The sequence below is a fragment of the Triticum aestivum genome, chromosome 5A (genome assembly GCF_018294505.1).
Source record: "Triticum aestivum cultivar Chinese Spring chromosome 5A, IWGSC CS RefSeq v2.1, whole genome shotgun sequence".
Lineage (NCBI taxonomy): Eukaryota > Viridiplantae > Streptophyta > Magnoliopsida > Poales > Poaceae > Triticum > Triticum aestivum.
The window spans coordinates 382310750-382333327 of NC_057806.1; the positions used below are offsets into that span (position 1 = coordinate 382310750).

The window sequence follows — 22578 nt, forward strand, 5'->3', positions numbered from 1 at the left end:
ACCTTAACAAAGCATGTCCCAAGGATTCCTCTGCCCGGCATAGATCAGGTCGTGGATTCCACGGCGGGATGTGATCTCTTGTGCTTCCTGGATGGATATTCTGGTTATCACCAGATTCACATGGCTAAAGAGGATGAGGAAAAACAACATTCATCACCCCGGTTGGAATGTTTTGTTACATCTGCATGCCTTTTGGCTTGAAAAACACCGGGCCCCCATATCAACGGGCCATGCTCATCGCACTGGAGTGCCAGATAGGTCGCAACATCGACAACCTCTTCGTGAATACCAAAGATCAAGCCGCACTCCTCGGCAATCTTGCAGAAACCTTTGACAACCTCTGTTGCATGTGCATGAAGCTTAACCCCGAGAATTATGTTTTTGTGGTGCGTGCCTTCGAGGAAGCTCCTGGGCTTCCTCGTCTCGAGCAAGGGCATAGAAGCCATATCTGAGAAGATCAACACCATTAGCCAGATGCGCCCAGTCGCCCACCGACGCACCTCAAGGGCATGCCACGCCTCTCAGGCTGCATGGCAGCCTTGGGGAGATTCATCTCCAAGCTCGGGGAGCGAGGCCTCCCCTTATTCAAGCTCCTCAAGAAGTCGGGTCCATTCAAGTGGACCTTGGAGGCCGAACAAGCACTCCCAAGGCGTCAAGCAGTCCCTCACCTCTCCGCCGATCCTGGTGGCAACAAGACCCGAAGAGCCATTGCTGCTATATATATCATGGTCAATCCCCAAGTCGTGAGCATCGTCTTAGTGGCGAAACGGGAGGAAATGTCGGAGCCTGAGCTTAGGCCCGAACCCCCGGCCGCTCATGCGTCAAATCAAGCTGCTGGGTCCAAGCTCCCAGCACCTTCCGAGAAGATGGCCGACCCCGAGTTGGCAACTGAGCCCGAGCTCCCGCCCAGCCCCGAGCTGGCAGGCAAGCCCAGGCTCCCGTTTGGCCTCGAGCTGGTCGAGGAGCCTGGGCGGGCTCCCCCGATTCAAGGACGTCTCGTACAATGACCAATCTACTTAATCAATGAAGTCCTACGCGATGCCAAATCATGGTGCCCGCAGGTCCAGAAGCTACTCTATGCAGTCTTGGTCGCATGAAGGAAGCTAACACTACTTCCAAGCCCACAAGGTGTCCATCGTTAGTTCCTTTTTGCTTGATCGCATCCTTCACAATCATGAGGTCATTGGTCGCGGCATGAAGTTGTGAAGTGGGCGATCAAGCTTGGGGAGTTTGATCTCTGCTTGTCAGCTCCCACGCCATCAAGTCGCGCCCTAGTCGACTTTATCACAAAAAATGACACCGGTGCCCGAAGACAAGGAGGTGTCCTTAACTCCCGAATCATCGGTCTTCCCGTACACTGGATGATGCACTTCGACGGATCCTTCAAGCTCCAGGGCCCGGGGGCTGGAGTGGTTCTCACCTCTCCGACGGACAAACAACTGCAGTACGTTGTGCAGCTCCTTTTCAAAGGTGCCACGAACAACATGGGCGGATACGAGGGGCTGCTCGCAGGCCTCCGTGCCTCAGCCTCCCTCGGAATTCGATGCCTACTCATCAAGGGTGACTCCCAACTCGTCATCAATCAAGTGTCGAAGGACCATCAATGCTTGGACCCACAAATGGCAGCATAACTGGCTCAGGTCAGGAAGTTGGAGCGGCACTTCGATGGCTTGCAGCTACAACACGTGCCGTGTCGGGACAACGAGCTCGCCGACCATTTATCGCAATTGGCCTCCCGTCGGGAGCCGGTCCCTGTCAGAACCTTTCAAGAAAGGCTCTCTCGACCATCACCAGGTGGCAGGGCCGAGGGCTTATGTCAGCATGACGGGGGATAGGTACCCCGGGCCTGCTGTAATGGGCCGAGCTTGGCTCCACAAAGATCCATCAGTGCACCATTGTCAAGTCGCATCATCGACAACGTCAAGGCCAAGGAGTAAAAGCACCAAGGACCGGTACTCTGGACTCCCCCCAGCATGGTTCCCCGACCAACTTGGGCAAGGTGTCGCCCCCGAGAATGATGATTTCAGCAATGACAGCCAAACATAAGGAGCCAGGGGAAGTACGCGGGGCTGCCCCCGAGCACCTTCAACTCCCCCGAGCAGCAGCTCTGATCCTGGTGGGCCCTCCTGGGGGTCTACCGGCTGGCAAGGCATTTAATGTAAGGCCTGCGCAACTCTACTCTCTTAGAGTTGGAAGGGCCGACCGACGAATTAAATCCAGGCCTGCATTCCTACGGTGATCTACGCTTCGTAGATACGCATCATGAGTCTACAGTATGACGGTTTGTCTTGTCCCAAGACGGCACCTGACGCTTATCAGAGATGTGACAGGTGCCCCACCTTTTTGACTTTGGCACCACCACGGGTGATGTATCTACATTAGCCTTGTGCCACTGCCTTATGGGCCCCAGTGTGCTGTAGATGACAGGATGGATGCGTTTCTCGAGGAACCGACTTGGCCTGTCGTCCACTACGCCACAACCGGCTGGCGGGCCCGCATGGGGCGTGCAGTTTGTACCCCCGAAGGTTCAACGTATCAACTTAATTGTAAAGGCCATTGTGGAACCCCCCAGGCCTATATAAGGGACGACCGTGGCCAAATCAAAGGACCAGTTCTTGGTTAGGTGATCTCTCTGTACGAACTTAACAGAAGACCAAAGCTAGGAGAAGAACAGTAGAACTATCCCGAGCACTAGAGCTGCCCCTAGCAGTAGCTTCTAATCACTCATATAAGCTCATCAAGAGCTAGAGCAGGACGTAAGGTAATACACCTCGCGGTGGCCTGAACCTGGGTAAAAAAAAACGTGTCTTGACGTGAAGTTTACTGAAGTGTTTTAGCCCCTAGCTGAACAAAAAAGGGGTTTGCCCTTAATCCCCGGTATCGACGATCACGCGTCAACAAACGACTTCTCCCTAAGCTCCTGGGGGTCATTCGAACTTGGCATCAGAGACCATGATCTGTTCTGATGATGTTGAGTATTCTCTTCTAATTGTACTTCAAGTCCGGTTGCATTAGAATTATATACCTTAGCTCATTCTTTTTCAAGATACTGTGGTGTATTGAATGTTTTTGCAATACAACATTTTTGTATAATGAACTGATTACAGCTAGAACGGCAGCCATATGTTAGCTGAACACGGCTTCTTTGTGATTCGAGATACACTTGTACAAGATAACCTACATAGCAATGAATGAGATAACCTACGAATATACTCATACAGGTTAAAATTTTGTACAGTTCACTGGATACAAAAATTTCTACTTACAAACACCCAATTCAATATATGAACTTTAAGCTGTCCAGTTTTTTTTCTGATCTGGTATTCACGTGCCCATGTATGTTGTTATGGACAAAAGTTCCATGAAAGCCATAGGGCACTCTTTGTGGCAATGTTATTTTTGCAACAGGAGCTCCTTCAAATTTTTGGGTATCAATAATGTGCACCTGCAACATAAGGCATAAAGCTTCAAAATTGGACTTGTGTTTCATATGAAAATTGGGGTGTGTATATGTAATGTGTTACAATGAAAACTTGCCTGTGACGTATTTGTTCTTTCATTATGTACAAAAGAAATTATCCATCCATCATCTTCATGTGAGCCACCAACTCTTTGAACAAATGATGCTCCAGAGCAGAACTCATCTTCACTAAGCCGATGAATTTCCATCTTTATTAGATCTTCTGCCGATGTCTGGTGTACAGCTTGAATTTGAGTGAGGAAATCTTGGTTAAATAGTAGCTGAACTGAGGCACGAAGCTGATTTATACATACCTCTGTATTCTCTCTCTCCTCAAGGCATAGTTTTGCAAAGCCCCCATACTTTGGGAGTACTGTAAGATATAACGAAAAACTGAGTCAAGCTGTGATACATAATACTGTAAACGCGGAAATAGAAGTAGGCACCCGGTGTACATGCTCGTAATATAGACAGTGTTGTTTGATTTTAGCAATACCTTTTTCACTACTGCCAGCAGATCTTGTTAAAGAATCCACTATTTGTGCGTAGCCATAACTATGACGCACGCCTGTGTAGTGGTTATTGATCATTGGGAATTCCAAGGAGCACTCGGTGCCAGTCAAATATTCCCCTGAAACAGTCTTCGTTCTCAGGTTTAATCTCCATTCAAACAAGCGAGAGAATAATTTCTCATTAATTCCTTGTTTCATGGCCTTGCCATCTTTTTTAAGCTCGGATCTTTCAGGGAGTATGTCTTGTTTGTTTAATCTTGGCCCTGGTATGACGGAGTCTGCCGAACGGAGGCCTTGAACAACAACCTAGGCCACCAGAAAAAGATGAAATTTGTAGTGCAGGTAGTTGCGAGCGACTTGAAGGGATGGAACACATATTTTTTCAATAAATTTCAGTATTTATTTACAAATATATGAAAAAAGCTAACAAGAGAATACTATGTACCTCATCACCTTCTTCGAAGCAGTTGATAAGATGGAACATGCAGAATGGTTCAACATCGAACCACATAACTGACTCTGCGTCACCATAGCGGGGCATAATCCCAATTCTTGTATAACCTTCCTTCTCAAATTCAATCAGCCTATGCAACGGGTAATATGTGATTTTGATTTTACAAAATAATATAGCTGCTTATTGTTGGATAAGTTTATATGAAGTACTTACTGACCGCCTGTAGTGAGTCTACCAATGTCAATAGTAAGTGGTATATCTATGATTATGTTGTACCTACATCAAGAGAAATAATATCTGTGAATTGCTATCATTGTTTACCATAAAGTACCTACTCTGAGATATTCTAGTATTACCAATCAAGTTAAAAATTCATAAATAGTATGCACTGTAATCAAGAAATTGCTGGGAGCAAATGGTATTTCTTAAATCCACATACTTCAGAGTAACTCCTATGTCGTGACAAAGTGTAGATCTGTTCAGCTTGAGGTCAACTTTATGTTTTAGTTTGGTTCCATCATCTGCAGTCAAATAAACTCGAGTTGTGGTTATAACTTGATTTCAACCTTGGCACATGAACATGGTGTAAAATTCTAAAAAAGTGCAACATATTATAAATTACCTGAGACAACACCAACAACTAGGAAAGGCTTCTTTGCATCTGAGCCAAAGATGACAAGTTCTCCTGATCCAGGAGCTACCTACAGTCATTTGAATGAAGTGCCTTAAATCAAACAGATGACTGAACAAGGATAACAACATGTGCATGTATTTGGGAACATCTTGTAATCATACTTATGTATGCAGTGTGGTCTTTTTTTTGCAGTTATTCATTATTATCTGCAACATATATGACCGTGTAAAATAGAGTACCTCCTCTTTTTTAACTATATATTTATATATTTGCCTCTGATAAACCCTGGACTTCTGTTATTTTTGCAGTTAAATAGCACATTGGTACGGACTACTCATCTTGCAAAACGCAGGGTTATATAAGCAAGGCATGTAACATAGATGATAGATAAATCCGATGTGGCTGCTTTTCCTCCTTTTTCCAGATCAGATCTGGAGTAAGCTTCCATCATATGTGCCGCATCTCAGTTCTTTTCACACCTGGGTTGTACTGTTCACTTATTTTTTGAGCCAACAGATCGAGGACACGGATGTAACTGAAACAAGGATGTTAATTCTGTTCTCTGGCAGATGTATCAATAAAATTAAATAATCTTGTTCTCTCGCAGATGTATCAATAAAATTAAATAATCTTCTTCTCTCGCAGATGTATCGATATGTCATTCTTTATTGATTGATATTCAAGATCAAGTTACTATGTGACTGCAGTATTTGTACCTTCTATAGTACTACCTCTGTAACTAAATATAAGACGTTTTTGCAGTTCAAATTGAACTGCAAGAATGTCTTATATTTAGCTACAGAGGTAGTAGTAGTTCTGTTCTTGTGGTCTATACTTGCTTGATTTACTGTTCTTGTTATCCTTGGGGTTTATGAAGGATAGAGCTGCTGGTCACCCATACCTTTGGGTGAGCTGCCAATGTCCCAGGTATTGCCTGTTTCAAGATTTTGTATGCAGATTTCCTGGGGCTGATGGCTTTCTGCGACAGCGTACACCCTACCGGCATGTTCAAACACATTGGTGTTGGTGATGTTCTTGTTCACCTTGCCAAACCTCAGCTGCATTGCATGTTTACTCACACTTCAGGTTAGGATTTCTAGTAAACAACTTATATATAAAATTTGGATTTGCAAGTGTTAGTTACATAGTTGAGAATGTAGGCGACGATGATGGCTGCCGAGTCACCCTCGATAGCAGGGAGGAAGCATGGTTTCCGGCGGCCTTGTTCGATCTTCAATGTTTCGGATTGCACGTAGCGATTGTCGTAGGAGACTGACCAAGAAGAAGCTGAACCGGTCTTGGTGAAGTACAGGGCATGGAGCATGCCCTCGCCCTCAACCCATATCTCACTGGACTCCCCAAAGACGGAGACCGTCGAATGGAGGGCGCCAAAGAGAGGATTGGAACCTGTCATAATTTAGCCGACAGTTAGCTTCTTGTTTGCGATTCCTACTGCACTTACTTACACCACAGCAACCAGAAAAGATGCAGATGATCACCATTTCTGATGTATACACCCTCGGGGAAATCTTTGGGTATCTCTCCTTCAATCTGGAGTATCTCTACGGATCCACCGATCTCATCGACCGGTGCAAAGTTGCTCTGCAAACATGCCACAGGCAATGTTAATTTTGCGAGAAAGGAAGCACGGCTGAGCTTCTGGGTTGTCATTGCCAGAATTTTTACACTGGAAATTGCAATCGAGTTTCCTGGACTGGAGTACCTCAGATGGGAGCAGAGCTTGATGAGTAAACTTGAAGGTTGAGTCAACTATTGCATCCAGAAGCCTCTGCGGCGCATTCTTCAGCACCAGTGAGGCATCGTTGATCCTGGAAGAGAGCTGCCTTTGTAGCTCCTGGATCAAAGATTTCTGAGGCAAGAGGGCAGGAAGAACAGCATCAGACAGAAATTTCACAAGAAACAAACCGGTTTCTCCGACGACAGAAACCGGGAAACGTTCAGGAGATGGAGGGAGGGTCGACCTTTGGGTTGGAGGTTAGAGGCGAGGACGAAGTTCTTGCACTGAGAGAGAAAGCCGGCCTGTAGCAGGCACGGGACGGCCTCAAGGCATGTGGAGGAGAGGTAGTAGCTTTCAGCATTCTGAGTTTCTGATAGTGACAAAGCCTGATCCTCCTGCAATCATGAGGAGGACGATTGACCTCCGTTTATAGCAACTCCGATGGAGTTTCTCGCGGGATCAGACAACGGGCAGCAAACGCCGTGGGCATCTTGGAATATCCGACATGGCCACATCCGAGTTGGTGGTTGGGGTCGAGCGATTCGGACACGTGACGACACCGGTGATGACCGCCATTTTTGCGTGTATATAGAATCCCTGCACTGGCCTGGAGGCTTTCGTTGGCGCCGAAATATGCCGGCCAAACCAGAATCTGGTTTCCGGAAGGAGCACCAACGTGGACGAGATGCCACGACCACGAGGGTCTCGTGGGTTCCCCGAAGGAGCAGTAGTAACCTGGACGAGATGCCACGAGGATCTCGTGCCGTGCGATCTCCTGTTTGGAGTCCAATCAGTTCTTTGGCGGCTGATCAATGTAGATGGCACTAGAAAGAGTAGTCTAATCTTGTAGACGCACGCAGCGGAGCCTTGACTCTTGAGCCCTGCCGTATAATAATCTGCTGCATGCGCAGCGATGATGCTACTCCCTTCGTTCGAAATTACTTGTCGTAGAAATGGATGTATCTGGATGTATTTTAATTCTAGATACATCCATATTCAAGACAAGTAATTCCGAACGAAGGGAGTAGATCGCTAATGATGATTGGTGGATCAGGTTTGGCGCGCCCACCTTTCACATGGTGACGTCGCTAGGTACGGACTTTGGGGCTCAAATGGCATCGGCTCGTTTGAGATCCTCTTCGCGAAGCTGCATTGACGTTTTGTCTCCATCCTCTGTAGTACTGGGGTTTACGGATCGTGGGGTTTCTGAGCTGCTGTAAATCGTTAGCTCCTAGTAGTTGTTTTATCGCCCCCGTTCTTTGTAGCGTGCCTTTGCATTCTTCAAGATTTTGCTTCACAACTGTATTACAAAACTCAAGATATGGAGCTCACTACAGTTGGCGATGTTACTTAGAGCGAAGGCACAAGCAGCATCCAACTTAAAATTAACGACATCCAAGTAGATGTGACAAATGTCAGCTCTTTAGTTTTTGACCACGAGTGAGTTACACCGGTACCATCGGCGGCACGTTCCGTGATCGTAAACATGCTCACGGTGACCTGTGGCTGAGGTGTGTCACACCCAGATCGTCGCGCCGTATCACGTCCCTGCAAGTTAATAAGGCTCGAACAAAAGGGCGAAGTGAACAAAGTCTTGCACCAAGGTACAACAAACAAAAGAGCCATGAAAACGAAAATTACAGGGTCGGGACCGGAAATGCAATTCAGCTCCCGAAAGCACGTGCTCCTGCCCGTGTAAAATGATTTTTTGGAATGCCAATTTTTTTATGTGTTCTTTGTCACATTCAAATGCTACCTGAAATTTTTTAGGAAAAAAGGTTAAGCATTTTGGCCTGTGCAAAAAACCAACCAAACAAACAAACAAATTGAACATCAATTGTTACCCCAAAATGTCACACCCAAATTAGTTTTTTCGTCAACGAAACACTGCTGCTCCGTTTCACATGAAAATTGTCAAACATGCTTGCAACACTAACGCAAACATCTGTTTTTTTCTTCAGAATTTTATTTTTAACTATTTTTTATTTTACCATTCATCCCGGTGCAAATGCACCCAGGAGCCAAAACATCTTGCCCGGTCGGGACGACCAACTAAAAATACTAAGATAGCCGCACACAAAGATGGGCCAAGAGGACCAACAGAGAAGCAGCTAGTGCTGGCGTTTTTTAGTATAGTACAAATGCAGACGTTCATACATACGCACATTCACCTGTATGAACGCACGCACAAAGCCGGTGTCTATTGAAGGAGTGGATCGCCTTAAACTTGGTAAGCACCACTCCGGGCACTGGCCCGTCTTTCCTCTTCCCCAGGGATAACCCTAGTTGAAAGAAGATGATGAATTTAAAAATATAATCAATGGGGTGGTTACGGATCACCTTTTTAATTGCAACTTTATCTGTCGCTATTCCTTGCTTCAATCCTCACGTAGCTTTAATATGCAAGAAACAGTGAACATATAATAACACGAGGATTAGCTCTATGGTTGTCATCTTGAAAATATGCGCGATTGCGTGCGAACTGGTATCACTTTGCTTTGCTAGCACCACCGTTGCAAATCACTACAAGATCACCACCAGTAATATATGCTAACATGCAACGTCATATTTTATCACATGATTGTCATTGTACTTCATCTATGTTCGTTTTATGATAAAAATGGATCGTCGAAAGTTGAGCTTTCCACTAATGGACCATAGCGTGGTATTCCTAACATTTTCGAAATAGATATCTATCGCCATCTTTTTTGTGAAATACAGTGTGAATCATGGATGTTCACAATGTCAAAAAAGGTCACACACATGCACACACACTCGTTCCTGCAATACTTATCATTGAAAGAACGAAACCCTTAAACTATGAAACAAATCCAGAAAAATGCGAACACACATACCTAGTCTAGGATTTAAAGACGGATGAGTAGGTTCCACCACAAGGAACGCGCCAAACTGAGTTACACTTTGTTCGCTATGGTCATTTTTTTGTCTAACCCATGGGCCTACACCATGTGAGATTAGACCTAGTGTTATCCATGTAGTGTGTGGGATGATGTGAATGCCATGTGGGATCCGATGTGGCATGATCTATGACGAAAGCATTGTTGGAAAACGTAGTAGAAAAAAAATTGTCCTACGAATCGAACCCAAGAACATTATGAAGGTGCAAATGAGGATTAGATTGGATCTTTACTGACTAGAGTTGCAGCGAAGAGGAGTTGGTGAAGATCGTTGATGCAGATTCCCACGGTTAGGATTTACAACCTTCCTACCTTGAGAATTTCTCGATGTAGGTATCCACGTGTATGTAGTCGGCGATCCGACAACGCTTCACCATCTAGAACTTAGTGGCGTTGGAGACCTAGAAGGGGTGGAGTAGCCTAATGCCATACACAACAATTTTCCAGTGGAAAACAAGGTAGAGAGGGGGCAACCCTTGCGCCTAGAATTGTGCGAATAGAGAGTCTGCCCCCTCCACTATATATAGGCATAGGGGAGGGAGGAGACTTGGAGGAGCTGAAGGAAATATGCCCTAGAGGCAATAATAAAATTGTTATTTATATTTTCTTATATCATGATAAATGCTTATTATTCATGCTAGAATTGTATTAACCGAAAACTTAGTACATGTGTGAATACATAGACAAACAGAATGTCACTAGTTTGCCTCTACTTAACTAGCTCGTTGAATCAATGATGGTTATGTTTCCTAAGCATAGACATGAGTTGTCATTTGATTAACGGGATCACATCATTAGAGAATGATGTGATTGACTTGACCCATACGTTAGCTTAGCACGATGATCGTTTAGTTTGTTGATATTGCTTGCTCCATAACTTATACATGTTCCTATGACTATGAGATCATGCAACTCCCGAATACCGGAGGAACACTTTGTGTGCTACCAAACATCATAACGTAACTGGGTGATTATAAAGGTGCTCTAGAGGTGTCTCCGATGGTGTTTGTTGAGTTGGCATAGATCGAGATTAGGATTTGTCACTCCGATTATCGGAGAGGTATCTCTGGGCCCTCTCAATAATGTACATCACTATAAGCCTTGCAAGCAATGTAGCTAATGAGTTAGTTACGGGATGTAGCATTACGGAACGAGTAAAGAGACTTGCCGGTAACGAGATTGAACTAGGTATTGAGATACCGACGATCGAATCTCGGGCAAGTAACATATCGATGACAAAGGGAACAACATATATCGTTATGTGGTTTGACCGATAAAGATCTTCGTAGAATATGTGGGAGCCAATATGAACATCTAGGTTCCGCTATTGGTTATTGACCGGAGACGTGTCTCGGTCATGTCTACATAGTTCTCGAACCCGTAGGGTCCGTACGCTTAACGTTCGGTGACGATCGGTATTATGAGTTTATGTGTTTTGATGTACCGAAGGTAGTTCGGAGTCCCGGATGTGATCACGGACATGACGAGGAGTCTCGAAATGGTCGAGACATAAATATTGATATATTGGATGGCTATATTCGGACACCGGAAGTGTTTCGGGTGATTTCGGAGAAAACTAGAGTACCGGAGGGTTACCGGACCCCCCGGGAGAACTAATGGGCCACATGGGCCTTAGTGGCGAGAGAGAGGGCCGGCTAGGGCAGGCCGCGCGCTCCCTCCCCCTCTGGTCCGAATTGGACTAGGGAAGGGGGGGGGGGGCGGCCCCCCTTTCCTTCTCCCCCTCCTCCTTCCTTTCCCCCTCCTAGTAGGAGTAGGAAAGGGGAGTCCTACTCCTACTAGGAGGAGGACTCCTCCTCTCCTAGCGCGCCCTAAGGGCCGGCCGGCCTCCCCCTTGCTCCTTTATATACGGGGGCAGGGGGCACCCTAGAACACACAAGTTGATTGTTTCCAGCCGTGTGCGGTGCCCCCCTCCACCATAATCCACCTTGGTCATATCGTAGCGGTGCTTAGGCGAAGCCCTATTCCGGTAGCATCATCATCACCATCATCACGCCGTCGTGCTGACGAAGCTCTCCCTCGACACTCTGCTGGATCGTGAGTTCGTGGGACGTCACTGAGCTGAACGTGTGCAGATCGCGGAGGTGTCGTACTTTCGGTACTAGGATTGGTCGATCGTGAAGACGTACGACTACATCAACCGCGTTGTCATAACGCTTCCGCTTACAGTCTACGAGGGTACGTGGAAAACACTCTCCCCTCTCGTTGCTATGCATCACCATGATCTTGCGTGTGCGTAGGATCTTTTTTGAAATCACTGCGTTCCCCAACAGTGGCATCCGAGCCAGGTTTATGCGTAGATGTTATATGCACGAGTAGAACACAAAGGAGTTGTGGGCATGGGTATATACATATTGCTTGCCATCACTAGTTGATTCTTGATTTGGCAATATTGTTGGATGAAGTGGCCCAGACCGACATTACGCGTACACTTACGCGAGACTAGTTCTACCGATGTGCTTCGCACACAGGTGGCTGGTGGGTGTCAGTTTCTTCAACTTTAGTTGAATCGGATTCAATGAACAGGGTTCTTTCTGAAGATCAAAAAGCAATCATTATACCGCATTGTGGTTTTTGATGCGTAGGTAAGAACGGTTCTTGCTCAGCCCGTAGCAGCCACGTAAAACTTGCAACAACACTCTCCCCTCTCGTTGCTATGCATCACCATGATCTTGCGTGTGCGTAGGAATTATTTTGAAATTACTGCGTTTCCCAGCAGGAGGGGCTCCCTACTCTTGGGCAGGTGCACCAAGAGTGGGCCCCACCTCTAACCCTAGCCGCAACAACTAGCATGGGTGCCAAGGCTAGGGGGAGGCGCCCGCCTATTGTGCCTCAAAGGCCCATGCGGCCAATGACCTATAGGCCTTGCCCGTGTGGCCAACCCATGGCCCCTAACACTTCTAGGGGGCTTTGAAAAATTCCCGTAGCACTTCTATATCTTTTTATTCTTCTCCGAGACTTTTTCGGTCTCCTCGTTTTTCTCCGAAACACATTCGGTTCTCTCTCATAAATATATACAACATCTACTAAACCTTTTCGGTGATTTTCTCTCGAGCTCCTAACCCATCTAGTACTTAATAGATCGATGACCATTAAGCGTGTGGCCCCGCATGTTCGGTAATGTATAGACATGATCAGAACTCCTTGTGTTCAATGCTCAATAGCGGAACTGTGAACATCAATATTGACACCTATACCTACACAAATTATTATCAAGTTAACCTGTAGTTACCGTGTGTTATTCCTGTTGATTCACAATACTTTAAAAACCCCTAGGTGAGATTTATCAGCATTCGCGCGAATAACTATGCCAGTTTTCTCGTTACCTATTTTCTCTCTTTTCTCGTTCTCATGTTCGGGCATCCCCGTGATCAAATCATGTTGTGTCTTGCCAGACGATGATGGATACCGTCACACCGAGAGGGTCCTAAGAATATCTCTCCATCACCGGAGGAAAAAATCACAATCTCGAGCTATCCAATTCATCGTCATACATTCCCGATGAACCAACAAGTTGTCGTTATGATCACCCTATTACAGTTGACGTTTGACGAACCCCAAAGTGCATCATCAGTATGAAGGAACTTGATACTCTCATGGTGTAAAGAATCGCACAGAGGTTAACACAGTTAACCTTTGTGTTATATACTATAAACTTGTGATGAAAGAATCTCATAGTATAACATTTAATTTGGGTCAGTTCAACACAAGTGTCCTTCTAACACTGTGTCCTCAAAGTTGCCGGCATCCTTGTTCCACTAGCTTATGCCCATGATCAGTAAAATGAAACCGTCATGCACCACTTGGGCTAGTCTTAGAGGTAGGACTAGGAATCTATTTACCATTTATTGTCCATACATGCATATGAGTTTTCTTCTAAGCCTCCTGGTTATTGCACACTCGAGAACCATTGCAATTATAGCACAAAACATCAACATTAATTACAAACTTGGAAATAAATAATAATATTTATTATTGTCTCAAGGGCATATTTTTAATAAGCATTTCGTCAAAAGCTTTGTTGTTCTTGTCCATTGTAGTCATCTAAATGGGACTGGTCGACTAATTTGGCCCATTCATGTCTTTGTTTGTGGTCATTTCAGCTGACCTATTTTATCGGTTCAGGGTTGTAACACCCCGAGAATCATGCTGCAGTAACTCCACACTAATGATGCCAAGTCATCGTCATTATGCCCATAAGAAAAACAATTAAGAAATACTTCAACCTCAAATTCAATTTTAAATTAAAGTCAAGATCTTAATTATCCAAGTAGCAAAACAAAAGTGTTCATAATATTACAAAAATTCCCAAAGCTGTTATTAAAATAAAACCAACATTATTTGAAACTCCAAAACGCCCTAGATAATTTTGAATGACCCAACAACAACCATCCATCACATTTAAATTCATAACAAAATTCAAATGAAACTGTCATGCCACCAAACTTTTTGTGGCAGTGCAAAATATTTTTTAGTAATTGTTTTGGCAAGATCCACTTTTTTAAAAGTCATTTGGTGCACTAAATAAATGCAACTCACTGGTGGACTAATAAAAAAGAAGAAGAAGGAAGAAAGAAACAACTACAGTGCGCTAGGCCCTAGTGGCCACAACACACAGCCCAGCACGCACAGCGCAACAGGCCACCCCAACTACCCCTGTCTCCTTCTTCCTGTTCATCACACGCGCCATGGACGCACATGCCGCGTCCATGGTTTCGATTGCCACACGTCGGACATCCGGTCCTCCCCGGCGACCACAAGACCTCCCCTCACCCCCTGCTGAAACCCTAGCCCCCTCATTCCCCTCTTGCGTTGTTTCTTTCTCTCCCGCAAGAAGTTGAGTCGCCGTCACCGTGGACCCCGTCGTCCTCGCTCCCACCCAGCTCCCTGACGCCTGAGAATCTGTCCAGCTACTTCGCCGTCATCGCCTACGTCGACTGCGTGGATGGATTTGGCCTCGGAGCCCCTGCAATGAGTGGATCGAATTCGTCTTCCACCTCGACACCCGAAGCAAGTCTTCGTCAAATTCGTCTCCGTCGAACCCTCCCCGACCATGCCGTCTACTCCTCTGCGATCGCTGTGAGCTCCTCTTCAGTTTCCCCTCCACCCCATGCTCGTTTGCTTCCCGTAGAGTTGCGCCCGTGATTTTGCCGCACCACTATCCGCCATGGTCGGGCCTCGCTCCGCGCGCGCCTGCGCCGTGCTACCCACTGCCTGGCCTCACCTCCGGCTAGCGCCCGGCCACACCAAACCGCTCTCACCCCGCCCCGGCCCATTCCTTGGCCGCGGCTACACGCACGTCCCACCTCCGGAGGGCCGTGCCCCAGCCTACAGTCGCCCGCTCCTGATGGCTGCGCTGCAGCCTACAACTGCCGCTCCCGCCTACGCGTGTGCCGCCCAGCTCGCCCTGGCTGCATCCGGCCGTGCGCGCTGTCGCTTGACCACGCCTTACACAGCGCGAGCGCTGATACGTCTCCAACGTATCTATAATTTTTGATTGCTCCATGCTATATTATCTACTGTTTTGGACTATATTGGGCTTTATTTTCCACTTTTATATTATTTTTGGGACTAACCTATTAACCGGAGGCCCTGCCCAGAATTGCTGTTTTTTTGCCTATCTCAGTGTTTCGGAGAAACAAAATATCAAACGGAGTCCAAACGGAATAAAATCTTCGGGAACGTGATTTTCTCACCGAACGTGATCCAGGAGACTTGGACCCTACTCCAAGGAGTCAAAGAGGAGGTCACGAGGATGGACGGCGCGCCCCCTGCCTCGTGGGTCCCTCGGTGCTCCACCGGCATACTCCTTCCTCCTATATATACACACGTACCCCCAAACGATCAGAAGAGGAGCCAAAAACCCCCAAACCTTATTCTCTCTTTTTGGATCTCAATACAAAGTTCTCCCCCTCTCTTGTGGAGATCTATTCGATGTAATCTTCTTTTTGCGGTGTGTTTGTTGAGACCGATGAATTGTGGGTTTATGATCAAGTCTATCTATGAATAATATTTGAATCTTCTCTGAATTCTTTTATGTATGATTGGTTATCTTTGCAAGTCTCTTTGAATTATCTGTTTGGTTTGGCCAACTAGATTGGTAGTTCTTGCCATGGGAGAAGTGCTTAGCTTTGGGTTTGATCTTGCGGTGTCCTTTCCCAGTGACAGAAGGGGCAGCAAGGCACGTATTGCATCGTTGCCATCGAGGATAACAAGATGGGGTTTATTTCATATTGCATGAATTTATCTCTCTACATGTCATCTTGCTTAAGGCGTTACTCTGTTTTTAACTTAATACTCTAGATGCATGCTAGATAGTGGTCGATGAGTGGAGTAATAGTAGTAGATGCAGAATCGTTTCGATTTACTTGTCACGGATGTGATGCCTATATACATGATCATGCCTAGATATTCTCATAACTATGCTCAATTCTGTCAATTGCTCAACAGTAATTTGTTCACCCACCGTAGAATACTTATGCTCTTGAGAGAAGCCACTAGTGAAACCTATGGCCCCCGGGTCTATTCTCATCATATCAATCTCCATCACTTTAATCTTGTTTTGCTTTTTTACTTTGCCTTTACTTTTTACTTTGCATCCTTATACCAAAAATACCAAAAATATTATATCTATCAGATCTCACTCTCGTAAGTGACCGTGAAGGGAGTGACAACCCCTAATCGCGTTGGTTGCGAGTAGCTATCATTTTGTGCAGGTATGAGGGACTTGAGCATGACCTCATACTGGATTGATACCTTGGTTCTCAAAAACTGAGGGAAATACTTACGCTACTCTGCTGCATCATCCCTTCCTCTTCGAGGAAAACCAACGCAAGCTCAAGACGTAGCAAGAAGGATTTCTGGCGCCGTTGCCGGTGAGTCTACGCAAAAAGTCAACATACCAAGTACCCATCACAATCCCCATCTCCTGCATTACATTATTTGCCATTTGCCTCTCGTTTTCCTCTCCCCCACTTCACCCTTGTCGTTTTATTCGCCCTCTCTCTCTCTCTCTATCCTCCCTCTCTATTTGCCTCTTTTGCCCGTTTGCTCTTGTTTGCTTGTGTGCTAGTTTGCTTGTTTGTCGCGATGGCTCAAGATACTACCAAATTGTGTGACTTCACCAATACCAATAATAATGATTTCCTTAGCACTCCGATTGCTCCTCTTACCGATGCTGAATCTTGTGAAATTAATGCTGCTTTGTTGAATCTTGTTATGAAAGATCAATTCGCCGGCCTTCCTAGTGAAGATGCCGCTACTCATCTGAATAGCTTCGTTGATTTATGTGATATGCAAAAGAAAAAAGATGTCAATAATGATGTCGTTAAATTGAAGCTATTTTATTTTTCGCTTAGAGATTGTGCTAAAGCTTGGTTTTCGTCTTTGCCTAAAAATAGTATTGATTCATGGAACAAGTGCAAAGATGCTTTTATCTCTAAGTATTTTCCTCCCGCTAAGATCATGTCTCTTAGAAACGATATTATGAACTTTAAGCAACTTGATCATGAACATGTTGCACAAGCTTGGGAGAGAATGAAATTAATGATACGTAATTGCCCTACTCATGGTTTGAATTTGTGGATGATTATACAAAATTTTTATGGCGGATTGAATTTTGCTTCTAGAAATCTTTTAGATTCGGCCGCGGGAGGCACTTTTATGGAAATCACTTTAGGAGATGCTACTAAACTCCTAGATAATATTATGGTTAATTATTCTCAATGGCATACTGAAAGATCTTCTAATAAAAAAGTGCATGCGATAGAAGAAATCAATGTGTTGAGTGGAAAGATGGATGAACTTATGAAATTATTTGCTAGTAAGAGTGTTTCTTCTGATCCTAATGATATGCCTTTATCTACTTTGATTGAGAATAACAATGAATCTATGGATGTGAATTTTGTTGGTAGGAATAATTTTGGTAACAACGCTTATAGAGGGAATTTTAATCCTAGGCCATATCCTAGCAATCCTTCTAATAATTATGGGAATTCCTACAACAACCCTTATGGAAATTATAATAAGATGCCCTCAGAATTTGAGAATAGTGTTAAAGAGTTTATGAATTCACAAAAGAATTTTAATGCTTTGCTTGAAGAGAAATTGCTTAAAGTTGATGATTTGGCTAGAAATGTTGATAGAATTTCTCTTGAGATTGATTCTTTAAATATTAGATCTATTCCTCCTAAGCATGATATCAACGAGTGTCTTAAAGCCATGATAATTTCCATTGATGAGTGCAAGGAAAGAACCGCTAGGATGCGTGGTTCCAAAGATGCTTTTAATAAAGCGTGTTCTTCCAATTCCTATGAAAATCAAGATGAAGATCTAAAAGTTATTGATGTGTCCCCTATTAAATTTTTATTTTGCAATATTAATCTTGATGAAACTGAATATGATCTTCCTTTACCTAGAAGGCGTTCTAAAAATTCGGAGTATTTAGATCTTAATGATGAAATTGATGAAAGTGAGATTGAAAGAAATAAAAATCTAGATGTGGCTAAACCCACTATATTGGATTTCAAGGAATTTAATTATGAAAGTTGCTCTTTAATTGATTGTATTTCCTTGTTGCAATCCGTGCTAAATTCTCCACATGCTTATAGTCAAAATAAAGCCTTCACCGAACATATTGTTGATGCCTTGATGCAATCTTATGAAGAAAAACTTGAGTTGAAAGTTTCTATCCCTAGAAAACTCTATGATGAGTGGGAACCAACTATTAGAATTAAAATTAAAGATCATGAGTTTTATGCTTTGTGTGAATTGGGTGCTAGTGTCTCCACTATTCCCAAAACTTTGTGTGATTTGCTAGATTTCCGCAATTTTGATGATTGCTCTCTAAATTTGCATCTTGCGGATTCCACTATTAAGAAACCTATGGGAAGGATTAATGATGTTCTTATTGTTGCAAATAGGAATTATGTGCCCATAGATTTCATTGTTCTTGATATAGATTGCAATCCTTCTTGCCCTATTATTCTTGGTAGACCTTTCCTTAGAACGGTTGATGCGATTATTGATATAAAGGAAGGGAATATTAGATTTCAATTTCCATTAAAAAAGGGCATGGAACACTTTCCAAGAAAGAAAATAAAATTACCATATGAAACTATCATAAGAGCCACTTATGGATTGCCTACCAAAGATGGCAATACTTAGATCTATCCTCGCTTTTATGCCTAGTTAGGGGCGTTAAACGATAGCGCTTGTTGGGAGGCAACCCAATTTTATTTTTATTCCTTGCTTTTTGATCCTGCTTAGTACTAAATAAATTATTTAGCCTCTGTTTTGGTTGTGTTTCTTGTGTTTAATTAGTGTTTGTGCCTAGTAGAACCGTTGGGAAGACTTGGGGAAAGTCTTGTTGAACTTGCTGTAAAAAACAGAAACTTTAGCGCTCACGAGAACTTCTGTAATTTTTATTTGAAGAGTGATATTTAGTTAATTATTTTTGCAGATGATTAATAGATAAATTCCTCACGCCCAGCAATTTATTTTAGAATTTTTGGGGTTCCAGATCTTGCGCTAGCTACAGATTACTACAGACTGTTCTGTTTTTGACATATTCTGTCTTTCGTGCGTTGTTTGCTTATTTTGATGAATCTATGGTTAGTAAAATAGTTTATAATCCATAGAGAAGTTGGAATACAGTAGGTTTAAAACCAATATAAATAAATAATGAGTTCATTAGAGTACCTTGAAGTGGTCTTTTGTTTTCTTTCGCTAATGGAGCTCACGAGTTTTCTATTTTGAGTTTTGTGTTGTGAAGTTTTCAAGTTTTGGGTGAATTCTTTTGATGGATTATGGAACAAGGAGTGGAAAGAGCCTAAGCTTGGGGATGCCCATGGCACCCCCAAGATAATCCAAGGACACCAAGAAGTCAAAGCTTGGGGATGCCCCGGAAGGCATCCCCTCTTTCGTCTACTTCCATCGGTAATTTACTTGGAGCTATATTTTTATTCACCAACATGATATGTGTTTTGCTTGGAGCGTCTTGTATTATTTGTGTCTTTGTGTCTTAGTATGCCACAATCATCCTTTCTGTACACACCTTTTGAGAGAGCCATACATGAATTAAAATTTGATAGAATGCTCTATGTGCTTCACTTATATCTTTTGAGCTATGTAGTTTTGCTCTATGTGCTTCACTTATATCTTTTGAGCTAAGTAGTTTTTCTCTATGTGCTTCACTTATATCTTTTGAGCTATGTAGTTTTGCTCTATGTGCTTCACTTATATCTTTTGAGTGTTATAATTTTGCTCTATGTGCTTCACTTAGATCTTTTAGAGCACGGTGGTGGATTTGTTTTAAAGAAACTATTGATCTCTCATGCTTCACTTAAATTATTTTGTGAGTCTTAATAGCATGGTAATTTTCTTAATAATAATATGCTTGGTATTCAAGATTTGTATACTAAGAAAATATTGAAGCATGATAATTGTTTTGAGATATGGAGGTGATAATATTAAAGTCATGCTAGTTGAGTAGTTGTGAATTTAAAGAATACTTGTGTTAAAGTTTGTGATTCCCGTAGCATGCACGTATGGTGAACCGTTATGTGATGAAGTCGGAGCATGATTTATTTATTGATTGTCTTCCTTATGAGTGGCGGTCGGGGACGAGCGATGGTATTTTCCTACCAATCTATCCCCCTAGGAGCATGCGCGTAATACTTTGCTTTGATAACTTTTAGATTTTTGCAATAAGTATATGAGTTCTTTATGACTAATGTTGAGTCCATGGATTGTACGCACTCTCACCCTTCCACCTTTGCTAGCCTCTCTAATACCGCGCACCTTTCGCCGGTATCATACACCTACCAGATACCTTCCTCAAAACAGCCACCATACCTTCCTATCATGGCATTTCCATAGCCATTCCGAGATATATTGCCATGCAACTTTCCACCGTTCCGTTCACGACACATTCCATCATTGTCATATTGCATATCCCGGTACACCGCCGGAGGCATCCATATAGAGTCATACTTTGTTTTAGAATCGAGTTGTAATTGTTGATTTGTAAGAAAAATAAAAGTGTGATGATCATCATTATTAGAGCATTGTCCCAGTGAGGAAAGGATGATGGAGACTATGATTCCCCCATAAGTCGGGATGAGACTCCGGATGAAAAATAATAAAAGAGGCCAAACAAGCCCAAATAAAAAAGGAGAAAAGGCCCAAATAAAAAAATAAAAAAAAAAATGAATGATGAGAGAAAAAGAGAGAAGGGACAATGTTACTATCCTTTTACCACACTTGTGCTTCAAAGTAGCACCATGATCTTCATAGTAGAGAGTCTCTCATGTTATCACTTTCATATACTAGTGGGAATTTTACATTATAGAACTTGACTTGTATATTCCAATGATGGGCTTCCTCAAATTGCCCAAGGTCTTTATGAGCAAGCAAGTTGGATGCACACCCACTTAGTTTCTTTTTGAGCTTTCATATACTTATAGCTCTAGTGCATCCATTGCATGGCAATCCCTACTCACTCACATTGATATCTATTGATGGGTGCCTCCATAGCCCGTTGATACGCCTAGTTGATGTGAGACTATCTTCTCCTTTTTGTCTTCTCCACAACCACCATTCTATTCCACCTACAGTGCTATATCCATGGCTCACGCTCATGTATTGTGTGAAGATTGAAAAAGTTTTGAAAAAGTTAGAGTATGAAACAATTGCTTGGCTTGTCATCGGGGTTGTGCATGATTTAAATATTTTGTGTGGTGAAGATAGAGCATAGCCAGACTATATGATTTTGTAGGGATAACTTTCTTTGGCCATGTTATTTTGAGAAGACATAATTGCTTTGTTAGTATGCTTGAAGTATTATTATTTTTATGTCAATATAAACTTTTGTCTTGAATCTTTCTAATCTGAATATTCATACCACAATTAAGAAGATTTGCATTGAAATTATGCCAAGTAGCACTCCGCATCAAAAATTCTCCTTTTATCATTTACCTACTCGAGGACGAGCATGAATTAAGCTTGGGGATGCCGGATACGTCTCCAACGTATCTAAAATTTTTGATTGCTCCATGCTATATTATCTACTGTTTTGGACTATATTGGGCTTTATTTTCCACTTTTATATTATTTTTGGGACTAACCTATTAACCGGAGGCCCAACCCAGAATTGCTGTTTTTTTTGCCTATTTCAGTGTATCGGAGAAACAGAATATCAAACGGAGTCCAAACGGAATAAAATCTTCGGGAACGTGATTTTCTCACCGAACATGATCCAGGAGACTTGGACCCTACTCTAAGGAGTCAAAGAGGAGGTCACGAGGGTGGGGGGCGCACCCCCTAGGGCGCGCCCCCTTCCTCTGGGCCCCTCGGTGCTCCACCGACGTACTCCTTCCTCCTATATATACACACGTACCCCCAAACGATCAGAAGAGGAGCCAAAAACCTAATTCCACCGCCGCAACTTTCTGTATCCACGAGATCCCATCTTGGGGCATGTTCCGGAGCTCCACCGGAAGAGGGCCGTCATCACGGAGGGCTTCTACATCATCCTAGCCCCTCCGATGAAGTGTGAGTAGTTTACCTCATACCTTCGGGTCCATAGTTAGCAGCTAGATGGCTTCTTCTCTCTTTTTGGATCTCAATACAAAGTTCTCCCCCTCTCTTGTGGAGATCTATTCGATGTAATCTTCTTTTTGCGGTGTGTTTGTTGAGACCAATGAATTGTGGGTTTATGATCAAGTCTATCTATGAATAATATTTGAATCTTCTCTGAATTCTTTTATGTATGATTGGTTATCTTTGCAAGTCTCTTCGAATTATCTGTTTGGTTTGGCCAACTAGATTGGTAGTTCTTACCATG

General features: G+C 43.5%; 1 pseudogene; it reads right to left on the bottom strand.

Annotated features, from left to right (window-relative positions):
- Positions 1-3188: 3188 nt before the first annotated feature.
- LOC123101323 (carotenoid 9,10(9',10')-cleavage dioxygenase 1-like) lies at positions 3189-14445 on the bottom strand (annotated as a pseudogene).
- Between the last annotated feature and the right edge of the window lie 8133 nt (positions 14446-22578).